Genomic DNA, 9,944 nt, shown 5'->3' with positions numbered 1-9,944 from the left:
AAGCCCCCCCCTGAACTCCCGACCCCCCCGTCTCTTGACTGCCCCCTCCAGAATCTCCCTGCCCCTTCTCCGACCCCCTGGCTCCCTTGTCGTTGGCCTTCAGCTAACGTCTCTGTGAGCTTGCTCAGGAACTGCCTGAGCCGTTCTCCCAGCACGCTGGGGAGCGGGGGAGGAGCTCCAGACTGCCGGAGGCGAATGCAGGGAGGGAGGGAGGGAGTGAGCTCTGCTGCAGGGCGGAGGACGGGCTCTCTCTGGCTGTCGGAGCCCCACGTAAGTGACACCATCCGGCCGGCTGCCCTGTTAGCCATGCGCGCTCTGCATGCGGGGGGAAGTCCGGACATTTACAAATTCTCCCCGGACGCTATTTTTAGCTCAAAAAGCCGGACATGTCCGGGGGAATCCAGACGAATGGTAACCCTACTGTAAGCATTCCTGGGTTACATTCCAATGGTTAAATCTATAGAATGTTTTCATCACTATTTGTTTTGGAGGAGGGTTATGGTCAGGACAGAGCATGCTTCCCTGCAATGGCTTTTTAGATTCAGGAGTCCTGAGGGACAGCTTGCTAGGTAGTCGGAGAACTGCAGTGGTATGTTTTCACAAACCCACACAGGCCTGGCCATAAGCATGTTAATGCTGATGTCTTGTCCAGCTGGCCTTGTTGGGAGGCTAATTGGAAACACTTCCCCAAGCAGAAGAGCAAGGAGTTAGTTGCTCAGGAGGATGGGTGTGCTGCTTTACCTCTAGTATGCAGAAGTGTCCATGCTCCTGGCTCTTCCACTAGCACATGGGGGTTGGGGGCCCCAGAATGGATCCCAGAGCAACTAAAATCTTCCCAAAGAGATAACCCTGATATCAGGATAGTGTGTGATTGGAAAAATCAACTAAAGTTGATTTAAATAAATGGAGATATCCTATCTCTTAGAACTGGAAGGGACCTTGAAAGGTCATGAAGTCCAGCCCCCTGCCTTCACTAGCAGAATCAAGTACTGATTTTGCCCCAGATCCCTATGCAGCCCCCTCAAGGAGTGAGCTCACAACCCTGAGTTTAGCAGGCTAATGCTCAAACCACTGAGCTATCCCTTCTCCATGGACTGTAGTGTCAACCAGACACGCCAAACCTGTGAAAAAAACCCAGCAATCAGGGCTGGCTCCAGTGTTTTGGCCGCCCCAAGCAGCCAAACAAACAAACAAAAAAGCCGCGATCGCGATCTGTGGCGAGGTCCTTTGCTCCGAGCACGAGTGAGGGACTGTCCGCCGAATTGCCGCCGAACAGCTGGACGTGCCGCCCCTCTCCGAAGTGGCCGCCCCAAGCACCTGATTGGTAAGCTGGTGCCTGGAGCCAGCCCTGCCAGAAATGGGGCTTGTTTTTGGCTTAATTGGCTTGCGAGTTGCTTTTTGGCTTGTTGCTTTTTTTTGATCGGCTCCCAGCAAGCAAGGGCAAAGGGCAAGCAGGGGCCAGGGGTGGGAGAGAGTCAGGGGTGCACAGCAGGCCCACCACAGTCCCAGACTGCACGCCGGGGGGATCTAGTCACATAGAGTGTTGGGGTTCTTAGGGATTGGCTTGTTTTGGCCTTCTTTTGAAATAGGATTAGCTTGATTTTTGTCTTATTGTGAAAGTCAGGGTGCTTATTTACCACGTGAAAATTGGCAACTGTGGTGTCAACTCATAATACCACAGTAAAAGCTTTCTGGACACAGTAGGAAAGCTTGGAATTTAAAGGTCATAGAATATTAGGGGTGGAAGGGACCTCAGGAGGTCATCTAGTCCAACCCCCTGCTCAAAGCAGGACCACTCCCCAGACAGATTTTTATCCCAGTTCCCTAAATAGCCCCCTCAAGGATTGAATTCACAACCCTAGGTTTAGTAGGCCAATGCTCAAACCGCTGAGCTATCCCTATCCTATTGTATAGGAGCTGGCATAGGTGATGGAACTAGGGATGCTGGGGTGCTACTGCACCCTCTGGTTTGAAGTGGTTTCCATCATATACAGAATTAACAGTTTGGTTCGATGGCTTTCATTACCCCTGGGAGATGAGATAAACCATTGGGTGATGGATATTTGTACCAGGCCTTGTCTACACTACGAGAGTAGTTCGATTTTACTTAAATCGAATTTTTGGAATCGATATTGCAAAGTCGAACGTGTGTGTCCACACTAAGGACAGTAATTCGACTTTGTGAGTCCACACTAACGGGGAAAGCGTCGACATTGGAAGCGGTGCACTGAGGGCAGCTATCCCACAGTTCCCGGAGTCCCCGCCGCCCATTGGAATTCTGGGTGGAGCCGCAAATGCCTTCTGGGTAAAAAAAAAAGGGGCCAGGGTGCTTTTGGGTAACTGTCGTCATCCGTCCATCACTCCCGCCCTCCCTCCCTCCCTGAAAGCGCCGGCGGGAAATCATTTCGCGCACTTTTCCAGTCATTGACAGCGCGGACGCCACAGCACTGTGAGCATGGAGCCCGCTGCAACCATCGCTGCAGTTGTGGCCGCTCTCAACGCCTCACAGCTTATCATACAGGTTGCCCTGAGGCAGATGCAGAAAAGTCAGGCGAGGAGGCTACGTCAACGCGGTGATGGCCTGAAGTCTGAGAGTAGCACAGACCTCTCAGAAAGCAGGGGACCCAGCGCCGAGGACATCACGGTGGCAATGGGTCATGTTGATGCTGTGAAACGGCGATTCTGGGCACGGGAAACAAGCACTGAGTGGTGGGACCGCATAGTGCTGCAGGTCTGGGATGAATCACAGTGGCTGCGAAACTTCCGCATGCGGAAGGGAACTTTCCTTGAACTTTGTGAGTTGCTGTCCCCTGCCCTGAAGCGCAATGACACCCGGATGCGAGCAGCCCTGACTGTCCAGAAGCGAGTGGCCATAGCCCTCTGGAAGCTTGCAACGCCAGACAGCTACCGGTCAGTCGCGAACCAGTTTGGGGTGGGCAAATCTACCGTGGGGGTTGTTGTGATGCAAGTAGCCAAGGCAATCGTTGATGTACTGCTGCCAAAGGTAGTGACCCTGGGAAACTTGGAGGCGATCATAGATGGCTTCGCAGCGATGGGATTCCCAAACTGCGGTGGGGCCATAGATGGAACTCACATCCCTATCCTGGCACCGGACCACCAGGCCAGCCAGTACATTAACAGAAAGGGCTACTTTTCCATGGTGCTGCAAGCACTGGTGGACCACAGGGGACATTTTACCAACATCTACATGGGATGGCCGGGCAAGGTTCATGACGCTCGTGTTTTCAGGAACTCTGGTCTGTTTAGACGGCTGCAGCAAGGTATTTACTTCCCGGACCACAAAATAACTGTTGGGGATGTGGAGATGCCTATAGTCATCCTCGGGGACCCAGCCTACCCGCTAATGCCCTGGCTCATGAAGCCCTATACAGGTGCCCTGGACACTGAAAAAGAACTCTTCAACTACCGGCTGAGCAGGTGCAGAATGGTGGTGGAGTGTGCTTTTGGACGTCTCAAGGGGAGATGGAGAAGCTTGCTGACTCGCTGTGATCTCAGCGAAACCAATATCCCCATTGTTATAGCAGCTTGCTGTGTGCTCCACAATCTCTGTGAGAGCAAGGGGGAGACCTTTATGGCGGGGTGGGAGGTTGAGGAAAATAGCCTGGCTGCTGATTACTCACAGCCAGACAGCCGGGCGATTAGAAGAGACCAGCGGGAAGCGCTGTGCATCCGGGAGGCTTTGAAAGCAAAGTTCCTGAGTGAGCAGGGTAACCTGTGACTTTAAAGTTTGTGTACAGAGAAGCCGAACCTGCCCCCGTTTCTTTACCCAGTTCATGTTGACTATCCTATCCAGTTACATACCCCCTTCACCCCACTTCCAACACACGTTTCAAAATAAAAATAGTTCTACTTTGTTAAAGCACACCGTTTTCTTTAATACTGTTTTCGCGGGAATTTTTTAAAACTGGGACGCAGACTGTGGTGCGGAGCGGGTGTAGTGTAGTCGCGCGAATGCAGCTTCTAAACTGAAGGACTGACAGGCTCCGCTGCGGTGGGATGGTTGTTTCAACGGAGCCTGTCACCCCTCCTGATAGGGACTGTGTGTATGGGGGGTCTATGTGACTTTGTGGCAGGGGGAGGACGGTTACAGATCCCCTGCTGTGTGGCTCTGTGATCCTGCCTAAGGACCGCCGCTTAAGATCTCTAACTGCCCTCCCCTGCCACAAAGTCACAGAGCAACCCACCCCCCACCACATAACATGAAAACAACCTCCCAGACTAACCAGGGTAAGTAGTCACTGCATCACTGCACTATGTATGTGCCCTGCTGCTGTGCCTGCCCCCGACTATGTACCCTGCCAAAGGTGACTGTCCTGTCCAATTACCAACCCCCTTTCCCCCCCTCCTCCAAAAGAACATGATCGAAACAGTAGTTAACAGAAACATATTTTTTATTATCAACTACACATGGAACTGGGAAGTGAAACTTGGACGGGGGCTTGTGTCAGGCGGGAAGGAAAGAACTTGTCAAACTTTGGGGAATGAGAGCCTTCTGCTGCTCGAGCTCTCTGCAGGGGTGGAGTGAGAGTTAGCAGGGACTCTGCCGCCTCTCCTTCTGTGCACTTTGGGTGAGGGGAGTATGGGACTTGGTGGCGGGGGAGGGCGGTTAGAGATGGACTGCAGCGGGGCTCTGTCCTCCTGCCTCCGTTCCTGCAGAACATCCACAAGGCGCCGGAGCGTGTCCGTTTGCTCCCTCAGTAGTCCAAGCAGGGTTTGAGTCGCCTGCTGGTCTTCCTGACGCCACCTCTCCTCCCGATCCATGTTGGCTTGGTGCATTCGGGTCAAGTTCTCCCGCCACTGGGTCTGCTGTGCTGCCTGGGCTCTGGAGCAGGCTATAAGCTCTGAGAACATGTCCTCCCGTGTCCTCTTCTTCTTATGCCTAATCCTCCCTAGCTTCTGGGAGTGTGATGACAGGCTAGGTTGTGAGACAGTCGCAGATGGGGCTGTGGGAATGGGAAAAAGGGAGTGAATTCCTCAGAAAGATAAATGTAGTTGTGAACAAAGAACATAGTCTTTCTCTGTGAACAGGACCATGCACAGCACCTATCACATGCGCACTCAGCACAAGGTCGAATTCTCGGCCTTCGCATTCAGTGTCTGGGGTTTTGCAGACCACATTTGAGAACCGTGTCAGGACAACGGAATTGCTCTTGCACGCAGACATGGTAAGCCGTAGATTCGTGGCAGCTTAAAACTTTAATATTAGCAATGGCCTCATTTCACATTGAAATCAATGTCGGTCCCTGCTGCCAGCAATCCGGCAAGCAGGAAGTCTGCTCCTGTGCCACACCCTCGCGGCTGTCCCCGGGAACGATCCCTTTCGGCTGCCCCTCTCCCGCCTCCACCGCGTGGCTGCAAACCAGCGGTTACAGTTCTGTAAAGGAACGGTAAAGCAGTCCCAACACTAACATTCCCCTACCTCATTCAAAGCAGGTCATCATGAGCGACATCACCCTCATGAGGATCTCTGAGAGCGACAGACAGAGAATGCTCCGGGAAAGCCTCCAAAGACCAGGGCCGTATGCCGCCATGCTGTGCCAAGCAATGATTCCGGAGTACTTGCTAGTCTCGTGGCGCGGCAACGTGTCCTACTACGGAGGACCCAATAAGGCCGCTCTCCCCAAGAACCTAATGCAGCGGATTTCAAATGACCTGCAGGAGAGCTTCCTTGAGATGTCCCAGGAGGATTTCTGCTCCATCCCCGGACATATAGACCGCATCTTACTGTAGCTGCAGTAGCAGGGACTAAACAGTAGAGCGGCTTGGGCAGGACAATCATGCAAAACCGGACATTGCTAGATTTTTTTTCAATAGTTGCACTGCCCATGACTGAACCGTAAAGTTAATCAAACTAATCATGAGAAACCCATTTTTTAAATTGTTAATATTCATGTTCTGTTACAAATAAATGTTTAGATGTTTACAACACTTACTGGATGATCCTTCACCAGATTCTGTGTCCGGGGTAACGGCTGGGGAGGGTTGGTAGGGGATCTCTGTAAGGGTAATGAAGAGATCCTGGCTGTCGGGGAAATCAGCGTTGTGAGCGCTGTCGACTGCCTCGTCCTCCTCATCTCCTTCCTCATCTTCCCCGTCCGCTAACATGTCCGAGGATCCGGCCGTGGACACTATCCCATCCTCAGAGTCCACAGTCAGTGGTGGGGTAGTGGTGGCGGCCGCACCGAGGATGGAATGCAGTGCCTCGTAGAAACGGGATGTCTGGGGATGGGATCCGGAGCGTCCGTTTGCCTCTTTGGTCTTCTGGTAGCCTTGCCTCAGCTCCTTGATTTTCACGCGGCACTGCGTTACATCCCGGCTGTATCCTCTCTCTGCCATGTCTTTAGAGATCTTCTCATAGATCTTTGCATTCCGTCTTTTGGATCGCAGCTGGGAAAGCACGGACTCATCGCCCCACACAGCGATGAGATCCAAGACTTCCCGATCAGTCCATGCTGGGGCCCTCTTTCTATTCTGAGATTGCACTGCCATCAGTGCTGGAGAGCTCTGCATCGTTGCCAGTGCTGCTGAGCTCGCCACGATGTCCAGACAGGAAATGAGATTCAAACTGGCCAGACAGGAAAAGGAATTCAAATTCAAATTTTCCCGGGGCTTTTCCTGTGTGGCAGTTCAGAACATCCGAGCTCTTACTGCTGTCCAGAGCGTCAACAGAGTGGTGCACTGTGGGATAGCTCCTGGAGCTATTAGCGTCGATTTCCATCCACACCTAGCCTAATTCGACATGGCCATGTCGAATTTAGCGCTACTCCCCTCGTCGGGGAGGAGTACAGAAGTCGAATTAAAGAGACCTCTATGTCGAACTAAATACCTTCGCGGTGTGGACGGGTGCAGGGTTAATTCGATGTAACGGCGCTAACTTCGACATAAACGCCTAGTGTAGACCAGGCCCCAGATACATTAGAAAAGGTGGTTCTGAGGTTGTCATGATTTTAAAACTGCTGGACATTTTGGGGTTGCAGAAACCCTACCTAAGGTAAGGGAGAATTTCTGTTGGGTAGAATGCAGGCTGGATTTATAAAATTGGTGCAGGAAATACGATGCTTGCATTATAAAGAAGAGCCCCTAAAACTGGGAGAGCTGCTTTGCAGCAGTATCTTGTGGGGTATCTGGTAATCAATAGTGGCTGATAGCTATGGACCTCTTAACAGAATGGCCTGAGGCTTATCCAATAAGAAATCAAGAAGTTGTTACAGTATTAGGGGACCTAGTGAATGAATTTTTACCAGATTTGGGATCCTGAGTGAGTTTCACACAGATCAAGGGAGAAACTTTGAATCCAGTGTTTAAAAAGATTTGTATAAGATTCTAAGGAGCCACAAAATTCTCACCACCACAGCACACCCAGAATCTAATGGGATGGTGGAAGGATGCAATAGGACTCTGGGGGGTTCAGCTGGCTACTTGGTAGAACAGTACCAAACAGAGTGGAACTAGCAAAAATCCCATTCCTTTTGATAGTTTAGAGGATAGCAGTCATTGAGAGTACGCAGTGTACCCTAAGATTTCTCACGTTTGGGCATAAGCTAAGGACGGCAGAAAAATTCTTGTATGGAGTTCCTGAAGAGGAACAAATGGATTGAAACCATTTGGACTATGTAAAAACCCTACAATCCAAAATTGAAAAAGTTCAAACCTTTGCTAGGGGAAAGTTGATAACCTCTGATAAGATAAAAAGTTTGTATTATGTAAATTCATATGGGGAAACTTTTAAAAAGAGGGGACCTGGTCTGGTTACACAATCCTAGAAGAAAGTAGGGTAGGAGCCCTAAATTGGATAAACCTTGCGAGGCACCCTATACAATACTGGCCCAAATAAATAAAGTGGTGTACAGGAACCAGTTGGGTCCCAGGACTAAACACAGTTACCTATAAGGACCATTTGAGAAGATATCAGGGGAACAAAATTTCAGCTTGTCTGCTTCCTGAATCTGAGGTTGTAGCTGTGGAAGGTAAGGCTAGAAAAGTTGTTACAGAGGTGAATGCCCCATTAAAACAAAATGTGCAGGGTCTGTCTCAGCTTACAAATTCCACAAAAACAATAGATGTTCTTCAGGGGCTGATTGAAAGGAAACCCGGGAAGAGAAAAGCCCCAAAGAGTTTTGGGTGGGAATAAAATTCTTTTGGGCATGATGATGTGAAAACATCTTGATAGAAAACACTGTACATATGTAAATAGTCAACCTTGTATCATTTTTAATTTATTTCTTTTATTTCTGTTTGGGATGGGTTATTGGATATTGCCATTTTAGGCTTCATTGGGACGATAACCAAAGCTGAGTTGTGGGTGGGGGTGTTCCAAGCTGGAGAAGTCTTGTTATGGATTGAGTTAAAACCTCCTGGAGATTGATAGGTGTGAACTTGCCCTTCAATTAACATAATTGTAAACACAAGCCCCCACCTGAGAAAAAGAAGTGTGTGAACCCACCCCAGTGCTTTCTTTCCCCTGGCAAGTGTGGGGGAGGAGGAGGGAAGGCAGAGCACAGAGAAATCAGAACAGAGAGTGAGGTACTAGAACTTGGTGACCACAGTCAGAGCCGGCTCCAGGCACCAGCTGAGGAAGCTGGTGCTTGGGGCAGCAGCTTGTAGGAGGCGGCATTCCGCCCAATCCTAGGGTGGCATGGCCTTTTTTTTTTGGTGGTGTTCCGTTCCGGTCGCCCTGTAGGGGGCGGCGATGCAGAGGACGGGAGCGCCCTGCAGGATGTCCGGCAGGGCAGCCCGCATCCTTCCCTCCCAGCCGACTGGAGCAGCGCAGAGCCCTCCCAGCAGGCGGCGGAGCCACAGGGCCTTCTCTCTCTCTCTCTCCCCCCCCCCGCTCCCTCCCCCACCCTCTGCACCCTGGCTCCGGCTGCGCTGCTGGGTTTTGTTTTTTTTTGCTTAGGGTGACCAAAAAGCCAGAGCCGGCCCTTACCACAGTGTGGCCCTGGAAAAAACTTAGTTAGAGATCCCTTGGGTCTGTTGGCTACAGAGGCTTGGAGCTATAAACTAAGAAACTGCTCCTTTTGGTCTTGATTCTGAGTTTGGAGAATTAGGACTTTGTACATTCTTTGTAAATAAACAAGATTGCATCAAAGAAAATACCAGACTCCATCAATTTCTGCTTCCAAATGGAACATCCCCAGGCCCTGAACTTTGACTAGCTTCTCAGGTCAAAAAGGGCAACAGTGTAATCCTGGAAGAAAGCTAAGCCTATTGAGCAGGGATTCTGCCTGAGTAAAAACGGCATGATTTTTACCAATTCCCAATACTATTTAATTAGGGTTACCATTCGTCCGGATTCCCCCGGACATGTCCGGATTTTTGAACTAAAAATAGCGTCTAGGGGGAATTTGTTAATGTCCGGACTTCCCCCCCACCATGCAGAGCACGCGCAGCTAATAGGGCAGCCGGATGGTGCCACTTGCATGGGGCTCCGACAGCGAGAGAGAGCCCCTCCTCCTCCCCCCTGCAGCAGAGCTCACTCCCTCCCTCCCTCCCTCCCTGCATTCACCTCCGGCAGTCTGGAGCTCCTCCCCCACTGCTGCCCAGCGTGCTGGGAGAACGGCTCAGACAGTTCCTGAGCAAGCTCACAGAGAGACCTTAGGCGAACCAAAGGCCAACGATAAGGGAGCCAGGGGGTCGGAGAAGGGGCAGGAAGGTTCTGGAGGGGGCAGTCAAGAGACGGGGGGGGGTCGGGAGTTCGGGGGGCGCTTTCTGGGAGGTGTGTGGATAAGGTTTTGGGCAGTCAGGGTATGGGTAGGGGGTAGGGTCCTGGGGGGCAGTTAGGGAGGGGGGTCTTAGGAAGGGGCAGTTAGGGGATAAGGAACAGGGAGGCTTAGGTAGGGGGTGGGGTTCTGGAGGGCAGTTAGGAGCAGGGGTCCCAGGAGGGGGCAGTCAGGGGACAAGGAGCGAGGGGAGGTTGGGAGTTC

The 9,944-nt window shown here is 51.4% G+C and overlaps 1 protein-coding gene across 2 annotated transcripts in view; it reads left to right on the top strand.

Annotated features, from left to right (window-relative positions):
- GIPC2 (GIPC PDZ domain containing family member 2) overlaps positions 1 to 9,944 on the top strand; it is a 75,199-nt gene that overhangs the window by 51,621 nt on the left and 13,634 nt on the right. The window lies entirely within an intron of this gene.

This window comes from Trachemys scripta, chromosome 8 (genome assembly GCF_013100865.1).
Source record: "Trachemys scripta elegans isolate TJP31775 chromosome 8, CAS_Tse_1.0, whole genome shotgun sequence".
In the NCBI taxonomy this organism is placed as follows: domain Eukaryota; kingdom Metazoa; phylum Chordata; order Testudines; family Emydidae; genus Trachemys; species Trachemys scripta.
This window is presented reverse-complemented; position numbering and strand designations above follow the sequence as displayed.